This window comes from Physeter macrocephalus, chromosome 20, assembly GCF_002837175.3.
Source record: "Physeter macrocephalus isolate SW-GA chromosome 20, ASM283717v5, whole genome shotgun sequence".
NCBI classification, from domain to species: Eukaryota; Metazoa; Chordata; class Mammalia; order Artiodactyla; family Physeteridae; genus Physeter; species Physeter macrocephalus.
The window spans coordinates 7,626,887-7,641,914 of NC_041233.1; the positions used below are offsets into that span (position 1 = coordinate 7,626,887).

The 15,028-nt window shown below is 36.8% G+C and overlaps 1 protein-coding gene and 1 non-coding gene across 2 annotated transcripts in view; one reads left to right on the forward strand and one right to left on the reverse strand.

Annotated features, from left to right (window-relative positions):
• The window catches only part of RYR2 (ryanodine receptor 2), a 564,826-nt gene that overhangs the window by 50,731 nt on the left and 499,067 nt on the right, over nt 1-15,028 (forward strand). The window lies entirely within an intron of this gene.
• Nucleotides 10,203-10,275, reverse strand: TRNAR-CCU (transfer RNA arginine (anticodon CCU)). The gene has a single exon. It is a non-coding gene; the product is annotated as a tRNA-Arg (tRNA).

Below are 15,028 nucleotides of genomic sequence, written 5' to 3' on the forward strand. Positions count from 1 at the left end.
TGCGGGTCTCTCACTGTTGTGGCCTCTCCCATTGCGGAGCACAGGCTCCGGACGCGCAGGCTCAGCGGCCATGGCTCACGGGCCCAGCCGCTCTGCCGCATATGGGATCTTCCCGGACCGGGGCATGAACCCGTGTCCCCTGCATCGGCAGGCGGACTCTCAACCACTGCGCCATCAGGGAAGCCTGAAAATAACATTTTAATATGCTCTTTTTTGCAAATAAATGTTCAAAATATTTGCTTATAGAGTATATGGTAGGCTGAATTGCTGCCACCAATATCCAGTTCCTAGTCCCTGCAAGCTGTGAATGCGTTATATGGGAAAAGAGACTTTTCAGATGCAAGTTAAGGATCTTGACAATAGGAGATTGTCCTGGATTATGTTGGTAAATTCTAACTGTATTCACAAGTGTCCTCATAAGAGGGAGGCTCAGAGAGATTTGACTAAAAAAGAGAAGGGGATGTGAAAACTGAAGTGGATATTAGAGTCACGTGCTTTGGAGATGGAGGAAGGGACCACAAGCCAAGGAATGTTAGGTGGTCGCTAGAAGCTGGAAAAGGCAGGGTACCAGATTCTCCCTTCAGAGCCTCCAGGAAGAATCAGCCTTGCTTGCATCTTGACTTTAGCCCAATGGTTTCAGATTTCTGACCTCTAGGGCTGTAAGAGAATAAATTTGTATTGCCTTAAGTGTGTGGTAATTTGTTACAGCGGCATTAAGAAAGTAATATACAGTGTACAGGGAAAGAGGTTTGGAGACTACTAATATCTACTCCAGCTTCTAACTTAATGAAATGCTCCTGCTTGAGGTCCCTGAAATTAACCTTAGATGTTTCACAGCATCGTGTTTTATTTCATTTTTTTTCTTTCAGTGGATGTCTACCATCATATTGCTGATTTCCTGATGAGTTTCTGAACCAGATCCCGACATTCCACTTTGAATAAAATTTTCAAAAATTCTTTTGAAAGATTGTATAAATAAGTTAGTGGGAAAATCAAATTTAGAAGTCAAATTCAGAAAAGCAAAAAAGTATTTCATATTTCAACATGAATTTTCAAAGGCCAGAATACATTTACATATCCCAATTAGGCATCGTTGAAGATAAAGCTTTACTTAAGAAGTTGAGTTTTTATGTTGTCCTTTGAAAATGTGTTTCTAGCTAAAGGTTTAAAGTTACATAGGTAAAACATGGTAGTAGCCTTATAGGTACTCAGACTGCTAATCTGAATTTGAGCATACTATGACAACTAAATTGCTAGTTTTATTGAGCATATATCAATTCACTGTGAACTGTTTAAGTTGGTTAGTGTTACAGGTGTAACCTGTAAAAGTTTGAGCAAGTTAATGCTTAATGATGGGAATATTTCATTGAACAGAGATGGAGGTTTTCCTGAAGTCTCTGGTACTTTATGTTGCTTGCTTTTCACTTGCCATTCTGGCCTGGTGCTCTGTCATAAAGGAAATGAAATTGGTTTCCGCAGGAAATGAGATCAGTCTAACAAAGATGCATTTCAGCAGACACCAAAACTTAACTAGGAAATTCATTCTTCAACCACTTATGGGTAGAAACATAAACTGTGGTTAATGTGGATGAAATTAATATAAACTGGGATTAGCTTGTAGAAAATAGATGGATGGTTACTTTAATGGGTGATTTTATCATTAAATCTCTTTACTAGGATTAAACCTGGCATCAAACATTCAAGTCTGTTGTGGTACTTGCCAAATAAAAGATTTAGAAGTGTGTAATTTTTATCACCAAAGAATTTATTCCTGTAAAGATCCATTAAATCTTTCAGGTTAGTAACCTACATGTGAGTGGACTGGGTGTGTATGAATCTTATTTCATTTCCTACAGTAGAGGGTCCTGAAATAATGCAAGTAAATTCTGTGTAGATGATTTTCATTGCTTAATGTTCAACCCTATGAAGACATTTTTTCCAATCAGCATAATTTAGAATTTTTAGACCATCATCAAAGTATTACAGTTAGTATTTGTATTATTTTAACATGTTTATCTTTGACAAATCCTTGCTACATTATTGAAAACTCATCAGTTAATATTTTAAAAGTAACAAAAATATTTCTAGGGCTTATTTACAAATATTTTTTCAGTGGTCTGTTTGCAATGAGATGGTACAGGTGTCATGTCACAAAAATGGTTTCTCTTTAATGGACTTTTCTTTGAGGCACAGGCAGCACTATTAAGAATATTCAACAAAATACATAAGAAGTAAGGCATTATGGAGGGTAACACTGTCTCATTAGCTTACAAAGGAGTATGAAAGATACGTTGCGTACAGAATTGGTGTAATACGTGGCAGTTTGGGTCATCACGAGATGCTTCATGGATGTGGTTGTATTTGAGCTTGGAGTTGAAGGATGAGTAGAAATTGGACAAAGGCCAAAGATGGGAAAATGAAATTTAGTCTATTATAGTAAGCATTTAATGTAGGCTGGAAAATTAGGTTGGATCCAGAATATGAATACCAGATAGGGGAATGTGGTCTTAATTTATTAGGCAATGGGATGTTCCCCCCAGCTTTATTGAGGTTGTAATTGACAAACCAACTTTGTATATGTTTAAGGTGTAAAATGTGGTGTTTTGATATATGTATACATTGTGAAATGATTATCACAATCAAGCCAATTAACATATCTATCACTTCACATGTTACGATCATTTTTATGTGGTGAGAGCACTTCACATCAACTCTCTTAGCAAATTTCAAGTATGCAGTACAGTATTATGAACTGTCGTTACCATGCTGTACATTAGATCTGCAGAATTACTCATTTTGCATAATTGAAACTTACTACTCCTGATTAACATCTATTTCCCCCAACCCTCAACCCCTAGCAACAACCATTTTCTCTGCTTCGATGAGTTTGACCATTTTTGATTCCACATATAAGTGAGATCATGAAGTATTTGTCTTTCTGGGTCCAACTTATTTCCTTCCATGTTCATCAGTGTTGTCGCAAATGTCAGAATTTCCTTCTTTAAAGTCTAAATAATATTCCGTTCTATATATTCATCACATTTTCTTTTTAAAATAAGCAGGAAATGGTTGGATTTACATTTGCCATTTTGTTTATTTTTAATATTCCTCCTCTGTTGTTGTTATTGTTCTTCTGTTTCTCTGTTATTTCCTTATTTTGTGTAAATGGTTAGTGTGCCATGTTGAAACCTTTTTTTTCTATATATCTTTTCAGTTACGTTCTTAATAGTTACTCTAGGCATTATAATATGCATTATTTTATTTTGTTTTAACTCATCATTGTAACTTCATAGTCTACTTCGGATTAATACTAATTTAATTCCAGCAAAATATAGAAACTTTACTCCACATAGCTTCTTTCTCTTTGTACTATTCTTATCATATATATGTATATTTATTATATGTGTTTATATGATATACATATCATATATATGGGGTGTGTATATGTGTGTGTATATGTATACAGGTGGTATATATATATTATATATACATATATAGGGCATTACATCACGTAATTACCATTCTTTTTTAATAGTGAGAACATTTAAGATCTACTCTCTTAGCATCTTTGAACTATATAATACAGTATTATTAACTGTAACTGCTGTGCTGTAGACTGATCCTCAAAATTTACTCATCCTAAACTGGAAGTTTGTACTTTTTGACCAATATCTCCCGTTTTCCCCACCTCTCAGCCCTTGGTAACCACCATTGTAGTCTCTGTTTCTGAGTTTGGCTTTTCAAAATTCCATATCATATAGCATTTGTCTTTCTCTGTCTGATGTCTCATTTAGCATAAGACCCTCAAGCGCCATCTTTGTTGTTGCAAATGGCAGTATTTCCTTCTTTCTCAGGGCTGAATAATTCTCCATGGTTTGTGTGTGTATAAATACATATGTATATATTTATATATGTATATCACATCTTCTTTTTCCACTTACCATTTATTCATTGACGGACAATTAGATTGTTCCCTTATCTTGGCTGTTTTGAAAAATGCTGCAGTGAACCTGGGAGTGCACATATCTCCTTGAGATCCTTTGGATCTATATCCAGAAGTGGAGTTACTGGATCATATGGTAGATTTATTTTTAATTTTTCTTTATACTGTTTTCCATAGTATCTGCACCAATTTAAGTTCCTACCAGCAGTGTTAAAGGGTTCTCTTTTCTTTATATCCTTGCGAGTATTTATTTCTTGTTTTTTTGATAATAGCCATTCTAACACGTGTGAGATGATATCTCATTGTGGTTTTGATTTGCATTTTCCTGATGATTAGTGATATAGAACACTTTTTCACGTACCAGTCGCCCATTTTTATGTTTTCTTTGGGAAAATGTCTATTCACTTCCTTTGCCCTTTTTTTTTTTTCTTTTTTTTGCGATACGTGGGCCTCTCACTGTTGTGGCCTCTCCCGTTGTGGAGCACAGACTCCGGACGCGCAGGCTCAGCAGCCATGGCCCACGGGCCCAGCCGCTCCGCGGCATGTGGGATCTTCCCGGACCGGGGCACGAACCCGCGTCCCCTGCATCAGCAGGCGGACTTTCAACCACTGTGCCACCAGGGAAGCCCCCTTTGCCCATTTTTAAATCATATTGTTTGCAATTGACTTATATACGTTTTTTATACACTTTGGATATTAATCCCTTGTCAGAGGTATGATTTGCCTTTTCATTTTGTTGATGGTCTTATTTACTGCATAGAAGCTTTTTACTTTCATGTAATCCCACTTGTTTATATTAACTTTTGTTGCCTTTGCTTTGGTGTCAAATTCAAAAAATTATTCCCAAGACTAATGTCAAGAAGCTTACCCCCTATGTTTTCTTCTAGGAGTATTAATGATTTCAGGTCTTACCTTCAAGTCTTAAAACCGTCTCAAGTTGATTATTTTTGTGTGTGGTGTGTAAGATAGTGGTTCAGTTTCATTCTTTTACATGTGGCCATCCTGTTTTCCCAGCACCATTTATGGAAGAGATTATCCTTTCCCTATTAAATATTCTTGGCGTCATTGCTGTAGATGAATTGACTATGTATGTATGGATTTATCTCTGGGTTTCTATAATGTTCAATTAGTCTATGTGTCTTTTTTATGCCAATACCATACTGTTTTGATTACTATAGCTTTGTAATGTACTTTGAAATCAGGAATCGTGCTGCCTCGATCTTTCTTCTTTTTCAAGATAGCTTTGGCTATTTGGGGTCTTTTGTAGTTCCATATGAGTTTTAGGATTGTTTGCTCTATTTGTATGAAAAATGGAATTGGAATTTTGATAGTGATTGCATTGAATCTGTAGATCACTTTAGGTAATGTAGATATTTCTACAATATCCTTCTTCCAATCTTTGAGCACAGAATGTCTTTCCATTTATTTGTGTCTTCTTCAGTTTCCTTTAATAATGTTCTATAGTTTTCACTGTACAGATCTTTCATCTTCTTGGTTAAATTTATTCCTTAGTATTTTATTTTATTTTTGCTGCAGTTGTAAACTGGGATTTAAAAAAAAATTTTCTCTCTAATGGTTTGTTGTTAATGTGTAGAAACACAACTGATTTTTATGTATTGAAATTGTATCCTGAAACTTTATTTATTAGTTCTAACGAATTTTTGGTGGAGTCTTTAGTATTTTTGATATATAATATTAGTCATCTGGAAATAGAGAGAATTTTACTTCTCCCTTTCCAATTTAGATGCCTTTTATTTTTCTGGACTAATTGCTGTGGTTAGGACTTCTAGTCCTATGATGAATAAAAGTTGTTGAGAGTGGGCATTCTTGTAAGGGAACTGTGGTAGCAATAAATTCTCCATCCTTGTTTATCTTGGAACGTATTTATTTTACATGTTTGAAAACAAGTTTAGCTCGATATTGAATTTTTGGTTGACAGTTTTTTTCTTTCAGCTGTTGGAATAAGTCGTCAGCTGCCTTCTGTTCTCTCTTGATTCAGATGAGAAGTCAGCAATTAATCATATTGTGATGAGTAAATTTTTGTCTTGCTGCTTTATTTTTTAATTTAATTTAATTTTTTTATTTTTTATTTTTTTTGTGGTACGCGGGCCTCTCACTGCTGTGGCCTCTCCCGTTGCGGAGCACAGGCTCAGCGGCCATGGCTCACGGGCCCAGCCGCTCTGCGGTCTGCTCTGGGATCTTCCCAGACCGGGGCACGAACCCGTGTCCCCTGCATCGGCAGGTGGATTCTCAACCACTGCGCCACCAGGGAAGCCCTGTCTTGCTGCTTTAAATATTTTCTCTTTTTTTTGTCTTTGACTCTCAATAGTTTGAGTATGATGTGTCTAGGTGTGAATCTCTTTGTGTTTATCCTACTTCGTTATTTTTTTGCTTCTTGGATGTTTAAACTAATGTTTTTCTTTAAATATTGGAAGTTTTGGGCCATTATTTCTTCAAATATATTTTCTGTTCTTTCTCTCCTGTTGTTCTGGGACTCCCATTACATGTATATTATTCCATAGGTTTCTGAGGCTCATTTAATTTTTTTCGTGTTTTTTTCTCTGTGTATTTCTGATTGAATAATTTCTATTAAATAATCTTTGAGTTCACTGATTCTTTGTTCTTTCATTTTAAATCTGCTAGAGGGGTCGATTCATTTAAATTGACCCCTCTAGCATATTTATTATTTTAGTTATTATACTCAAATCCATTTGGTTCTCTTTGTGTAATTCCTGTATCTTTATTGAGCATTTCTATTTATTGACTAATTATTATCGTACTTTCCTTTATTTCTCTAAACATTTTTCTCGTAGTTCTTTCAATATATTTGTATGTTTTTTTTAGCTTTATTTTATTTATTTTTGGCTGCGTTGGGTCTTCGTTGCTGTGCGTGGGCTTTCTCTAGTTGCAGCGAGTGGGGTCTACTCTTCGTTGTGGTGCACGGGCTTCTCATTGTGGTGGCTTCTCTTGTTGCAGAACATTGGCTCTAGGCGCGCAGGCTCAGTAGTTGTGGCACTTGGGCTTGGTTGCTCCGTGGCATATGGGATCTTCCTGGACCAGGAATCAAACCCATGTCCCCTGCATTGGCAGGTGGGTTCTTAACCACTGCACCACCAAGGAAGTCCCTATTTGTATGTCTAAAGTTTTCTTTGAAGCCTTTATCTGCTAATTTCAACATCTGGGGATACTCACTGACAGTTTCTCTTGACTGTTTTTTCTCTCAGTATAGGTTACACTTTCCTGTTTTTTTGTTTCTTTGCCTGTGCCACTTTTCTTTTTGTTAAAACTGGACTCTTTAGATAATATATTGTAGGAACTCTAAATTCTGGTTTTTCTCCACTGAAGGTTGTTGTTCCGGTTTTTGTTTGCTGTTTAGTAACTTGCCTGGGCTAAGAAGGTGGTTGTTCCTGTTTTTGTTGGTTTGTTTATTGTTTAGTAACTTGCCTGTGAGATGTCTCCCCTATGATGTGTTGTCATTGATGTCACTGCTCCTTTTTTTTTTTTCATTCTTTTATTTTAGCCTGCTTCTTAAAGGTAACTCTGTTTCTGCATAGCTTAGAGTTAAGGCAGTAATTGTACAGAGGTTACACTCAGGTACTTCAAACAGTAAGAGTTCTGTTCTCTGCATATGGACCTGTGTATGAATAGAGAAGCACATGAGAAGTTCAGGTTATCTAAAATCTGTTCCACATTTGCTTTTTGCGAGTTCTTTGTGTCTTTCTTATGTACATGCTACTTCAGAGTTAGCCAGGAGTGTGTGAATAGTTTGGAACTACTCTGCATGCTTCAACTTTAGTCAGGAATATACTGAGTGAGGCTAGAAGAGCTGTTGAGTTTCCCTGGAAAGTGTCACTTTCACATACAACGCATTGTGCATGGCATCTGCTCCAAATCAAGTGAGCCCCCTTTCATAAGGTGGCACAGCTTTTGGTCCTCCCAGCCTACCCCACACCACATTCCTGCAGGAGCTGCACATCAGCTGAGCTGTGGGGAGATGGGAGCAGCCTTCAGAAAGAGCACCACAGACTCTTACTGTTCTTACCTGAAGCTCAGCAGTTTTCAAGCATAAAAGTTTGTCATATTTTTTTATGCCTCTGGTTAAGTCCCACAGCTCTAAAAGGTTATTCTTGTCAATTTTATCCAGCTTGCTTTTTAGGGAGAGGATTTTCCAACCTCCTCACTCAGCCATAAGGGGACGTCCCCATAATTTCTTTTAAAAATATAGCTCATTAAGTCTTTTTATCTTTCCTGATTTGATCCTTGAACATAAATAGTGTCACACTGTGGCTTTCATACATCATGTACACAGCTGCTAGAGTTATCTTCCTTAAAATATCCTTTGTGTTATTTCTTTGTGTTACCGATAGCTCCCTTCTGAACTAAATTATGTGTTAGGTGAGATGGAATTTTTGGTCACCCAAACTGTATTTGTATTCTGTTACCTTAAGCTATATGTTTATAGATTATATGGATTAATAGGACTCTGGAGTATGTCCAGATCACCTAACATTATTTCAGGGTTAAGTCTCACAGATACAGTTTTAGTTTCAGTTCTATATAACCTACCTGAAGTATCTCTCCTGACTTAGTTTTCTAATTCTACTATATACCTCTCTCGTCAAGATTCTTCAACCAGAAAATATCATATCTTCCTTTGACATGATGACTCATATCTTCAGACAACAAGGGAAAGATCCCTATATCCAGATATACCCACAAGGCATCATCTAGGAAGGATCACTATTTTAATGCCTTATTACACTTTTGCTTTTGCTAATACGTTGCCAGAGGGGCTCATACCAGGTTATGAACTTATGAGATGTCTCTCAAGCGAAAGTCATGGAGTTTGTGGTATTCATGGCTCTGATTCTACGTGTGAGTTCTTTTAGAGCATGTACACTGTCGCATTGAAGTCTCATTTATCAATAATAAAACTATTACCACAAATGTACGGGAAAAGAAAAAGAAAAAAAGAACAGCTGATAATCAGGCTAATATTACCTTGAGGGGGACAAGGTGATATATGGGTTTTAGGCTAAGCAGATATGCCTCTTAATAGTTTCTGGTTTAGATCGAGTCATTTAATTTTGTCACTCACCATTTACTCATTTCTAAAGTGAAGATAATAATAATACTTCTCTTACAGAGTTGTGGTGAGAATTAAGACCTAGCACACAGAGGATGCTTTAAAAGTCATGTAGCCATTATTATTTACATAATTGTGTCTACACAGTTATTTCTTAATTCTTGAAACTGTGTAGAAATTCCATATGAGCAAAATCCTAGGAAGAATTCCAAGGTGTTGACTGTCTCCATCTCAGTCTGCTTGGAGTTTCAGTTTTGAGGTTCCAAGTGATATTATTACTGAGTTGATTCTAGCTTAATTTGTTCAGACTGATACTGAGTAATTAATTTAGCTCTTGCCATTTTAAATTAATTTAGATGGAATTATCCAGCACACTTTCATGGAATGAGATACCCACAAAGAGCGAGATGGTTGTATGTTATGCCTGAATAAATCAGCACTGTATTACATTGTTAATTAAATTTGAAGACATCATCTTTGCCTGCATAACTTGATGTGGAAGCCACAATTCTCGTTTTCGCTTTTTTCTCCTTTTGACTTTTCGTAATGCTCTAGGTGAGTCAGAAGCTGTTGATTGCCTGTATCCACAAGTTTGTGTGAATTGTTCCCTTTCTTTAAGCAGATTATGAGACAAGGCAGTATGGATGTTGTGACAGAGGTCATATGTCAGATGATTAGGTTGACCTGGTTACGGTAAAAATTATTTTTTTCCCAAATACTTTTAGGCAACGAACTTATGAATTGATTCTACCTAAATCTCCTTTTCACAGAACTCCCTGAAGACAACTCTGTGGATCACTGGAAATTTTCACTGGGGGATCCACCAAGTTCGATCACTGTCTGTGGTTCCCTGGGATCTTGCAGGGAGGCAAGGCTGAGATGTCACAGACTCTGATACCTGACAAAAACTTGGGCCATACATTATTTTTGCCAAAACTATTTTTGTGTACTCGGTATCATGACACTGCCAGTTGCTTACAACATATATAATGAATATGTATATATTTTGCTAATTCTTTTCTTAAAAAACTATTTATTTATTTATTTGACTGCGCCAGGTCTTAGCTGCGGCATGCAGGGTCTTAGCTGCGGCACGCAGGATCTTTTAGTTGCGGCACGCAGGATCTTTTAGTTGGGGCACGCAGGCTCTTAGTTGTAGCCTGTGGGATCTAGTTCCCAGACCAGGGATCAAACCTGGGCCCCCTGCATAAGGAGCGCAGAGTCTTAACCACTGGACCACCAGGGAAGTCCCTATTTTGCTAATACTTAAAAAAAGACTCGAGTAGAGTGAAACTTTGCTCCAAAGTAATTTGTGGGTAGTTGAACTATAGCAGTGGTTCCACTATTTCCACTGATTGATTTCTTCTTGTGGTTTGTGTATTCATCCGTTTATTCAGATGTTGACTGAGCTCTGAACTCTCAATTTAGTGGTGAAGCACCATAGCTTTTTTAACAGCAGGTTTCTCAATTTGAGCCCAACTTCCTGGAACATCACTGTGATATATGACTAGAAATTATGTGCTTTACATGCAAATTAGGTAAGTGGGCCATCACCTAGAGTGTGGAGAGTTGGTTTGTTAAGCTTTTATTGAGATTGTGACAGATAGATGGATTTGACTTAGCAGTGTTCAAAAGCAGGAGGCTACATCCAATGAATCATTAGTAGGACATGTGATTTTTAACATACCTGCATATCATCTTGAGGCTCAGTTCATAGCAGAAGCCTTTCCTTTGGTTTCCTTTTGAGTGTCTTGCTTTCAAAATACTAAATATGTGTGTTCTCACCAACAATGGCTCCCAGTTAAGATACGTGTGAACAGACTTGACCTAATACAATATTCCTGTTATGATATTAGAAGGGGAGAGGTCATGCAGGGTGGAATGTCAAACTAGTATACCTCCAGATTTGCACTGGCACATTTGAGTCAGCTGAATATTAAAATAATTAGAAAAATAAGGTGGACTGGCATATCTACTTAATATGATGTTTAAAGAAGATTGTATTACAGAAGATGTATGCCAGGGAGAAACGTGAACACTGAGCAAATCATATGAAACCCTATTAATTCACTAGGGATTTTCATAATTAACTGCTAAGTTGGCAGAGCTGTGGCTCTTTGTAGTGGTGATGCACTGCTAATTACCACTTGTTTAACGTGCTAACAGATCCTTCCTGACTTGGACCTATGTTGTTAAGAAAGGCACAAGGAATGACTTGAGCTTTTCTGAAGAGATTCAAAGGCTTGAGACGTGGGGAAACCCAGGCATATCCGTTTCATCTGCTACGATCACATTTAACTTGTCTTTCAAAAAGCTGATCTCTGAAAGAAGAAAGAATTTATCCTGTGATTGATGCAGGATACCTATTTCCTTCTCTAAGACAATGTTCTGTTAATCTTTGGTGCAAAGTGGGATGAAGAGAAAAAGAATATGACAAGAAAAACTACCTGGAACTATGAACTCTCACAGAAAAGTGTGAAAGTCTGGCAATAACCACGTTTTCAGTCTGGGGAAATGTTATGATTGGAATTTTGAAGACGTATAAAGAAAAAAGTGAACTAAGATTTTCCTTATATCCAGCTTGATATTTCTTTTCTAAAGTAGTTCATATAAGTCAATGGGATACAGCATCATAATTATATTGGAATTGTAGGACATACAAACATTTTAAAGGCTATTGTGCCCTGTATGGTAGGTGTGATTTTGCCTGTTTCATGTCTTCAGTTGGCAACTTAAACAACAACAACAACTTTATTTTTTGGAGAAGTTTGATATCTCCATAGCTCGTGGACACGTTGACCCTCAGTGGATATGGTGTCTTGCCCAAGGCCACTCAGCAGATGGGTGGCTGAGAAAAAACAAACCTTCATCAACTTCAGACCATCTGTTCCACTCCAAAGAATCCTGTCTTCACATTTCTTGGTAGAAGACAAGCTTTTCTCTTAATTTATATCTCTGTGATTCTGGCTTTCAACGTGAGATAGGTTTTTTTTAATTAGGCAGAGGAAATTATATTTTGTTGAGATTTTCTAGTTTGTAATGCTTTGCTTTTCTTATTTGGACTTCAGAACTCTTCTGTGAACTGCGGTAAGTATATTGCCACTTAATGGATGGGGAAGCTCAGACTGATTTACCTGGGATCCCTTGGCTGGTTATGCTTTGACTCGGAATCCCATGTCTTTTGGTACAGTGACCTGCCCATTTGCTTATGCTGTCAAACTATCAAGATTTAATACCTCATTAATTTTCAAAATACATTTTGAGATATCTCTGTTAGTCTGAAGGTTATTTGGTGCACAACTGAAAGGCAGTGTAAAAAGGTAAATTAACTTGTCTTCATATTAGAAACTTAGGATTATGAAAACAGAAACCAAAGTAAAGATCCGCCATTAGGGCTGTTACTACTGTGTCCCTATAGGCGCATTTGTTTAATTTTCCAGAAATAGGTGAAATCGTAGTTTGAGGTCAACTCTTGAAACACTGAGCACTTTCTTTTGCAGATTATCGTTTTAGACTGGTCGTGGTGGGGTGGGAGAGTGAGGGTCCAAGTTGAATAACAATGTATCATAGTATTAAACTTGAACCGATCTTCAGGAGGCATATGGCTTGTCTAGATCCTTTAACTGTCATGAAGAATGAAGTAGATAGAGATCTAGTAACAGAAAATGGTCTTCAGTACGTATTAATAAATTAAAATATGTAATTTATACAAAGTGAGCCCGTTAATGGGAAAAGCCAATCTATATACTTCTATGTCAGCTTACATATGTATGCAAATGCATAAAAAAAGGCCTGGAAAGATGTACATCTGAAAGCTCATCCAGCTCCCATGTGGTTATGCCTGGGAGGGAGAGTATGTATAATTAAATTTGGAAAGAGAGAATTTTAAAAATTTTCCAGTATTGTTTGAATTTTCACCAAAGAAAATGTTCTTATATGTGATTTATTTATGTGTGATTTAAAAATATGAAATAGTTTTCCACTGATGGAGACCTGGAGAAGGATATATCACGCCGAGGGAGAAAAAAGTATGAGCAACGGCATCAAGACCTGAAAATGGAGTGGTATGTTAGTGTGCAATTTGTACACAGTGATAACAAGACAGGTGGTCTGCTGTAGCTCATATAGCCCGAAATTATTGTTTGCAGTTCAGTTAAGTCAATGACATGTTTCAATAGGTTTATAAGTGAGTTAGGCAGATACATCTGTGTGTGCCAAATGGTTCGATGGATACCTCGGTTGGAAACCTAATTGATTTCACACAGACTCTCCATTGCCAGCAAAGCCAGATGCTATGTTGTGGTTATTCTTGAGAATTTTTCTTACCTGTAAGATTAGGTAATGTTACAAAGAAGAGAAGACACACAGCCATGCTGCTTGCTTAAGGTTTGTTACCTTTGCCAAAGCACACCTATCCTTATCAAATTGGTCTTGTCTCCATATGAAAATTATTATGAACCTCCTGCCTGCCTGCTTTGGGTAGCCTAGAGACACATTTAGACAGACCGAAGTATATACTTTCTCTGGTTTAATTTTGTATGAAAAATAAGTGTAATGTTTAAGGGGCAGGTAGGTGTACAGGCTGAATGGTAGTTCTTTGTTTCATGTTCTGTCTGATGTGGTCTCTTTTGAAGCACCTGTAGGGTAAAACCTATATTACATAAGGGTTTATTTCATGGTTTGGGAGCACACTCATTGTAAGGGCACGTAAAGTTCTTTCAAGTTGAAGTTTTAAAAATGAAAATTCTCAGTAATAGTACTTGAGTAAAGAAAAAGACTAAGGAAAAGATGGTAACATGCAAATGCTTGCGAATTGAAGTTCCCACTACAGCTGTATAGACTGTTATACTTTATCTCTTGTGCCTGGTGTTAGGGGCCATTTAGTTGATCTTTAATGAATGAATGAGACCCTTTGTTTTCCACTGACAACTTTATTTTGGGGGAAGTCGGAACAAAGCCTTAACATAAATGCTGCAGTGTGGTTTAACTCTAAAAATGTCAGGGTTATTTGAAGAAATATACTTCTAAATTAAGAAATACTTTTAGTAGTTTACCTTAAAAAGTGACAAGTAGTTACTTTTAAAAAGTAACAAGTAGTTACTTTTAAAAAGTAACAAGTTTTGGTAATGATTCTGTTGCCTAGAACAACCGGATGTTTTTCTTTCCGGTAAAAGAAACTAACAGTGCAAAGCTCTGATTTGTGTTGTTTCAAGTTTTACTGAAAGGGGTAAAACTTTTCTTTTTTTAACTGCTCAGCTTTTCTGTTACATTTATGTGTGTTTTGAGGGAGGAGGGGGCAAAGAGAGAGCGATAAAGACGGGTCCAAAAAAAGATGGGTAGAGTCTCTGAGAGAGAATTGCCTTTGCTGATTGTCTGTTCATTTATTCCTGTTAAACCCCACTGTCTGTAACAAGTATGTAGCTCTGTGAAAAAATGAAATTTGTTTGCAGGATTAATTCATTTCAGATCCAACGTGGTTTTCAAGGACCTTTAAAATAAACGTAAGATATTCCAGTGATTCATACTTCAACATTTTGATTAAAGTGAAGTAGGAAACAATTTAAATATACCCAGTATGTAAACTTTTCAATATTACCAGAAAGTGCCTTTTCTTGAAAATAACTAGAACATTTTAGATGTTATGGACAGGTGCATAGTTAGTGCTTTGACTTTTCAAACACGATTTCTCTAAAACAATCCATTTAAGAACCAATTTTAAGAAATGAGTGGTGCTTCATAAATGCCACAAATGGAGAGAAATGACAATATGCAAAACTAACTAATGACAATGGCTTGCTTATTTTGAGTTCTTGTTATGGTCTTGACCCTGTGATAAGCTCTTTACTTAGATTATCTCATTTATTTTTTCACAGCAACCCTATGAGGATGGTATAATTATTATCCCATTTTTCAGGGAAGGAAACTAAAGACTAGAAAAGTTAATAACGTGTACGTAGTGAGGCCAGGATTCTTGCTGAGGTGATCTGTTTATAGAATCC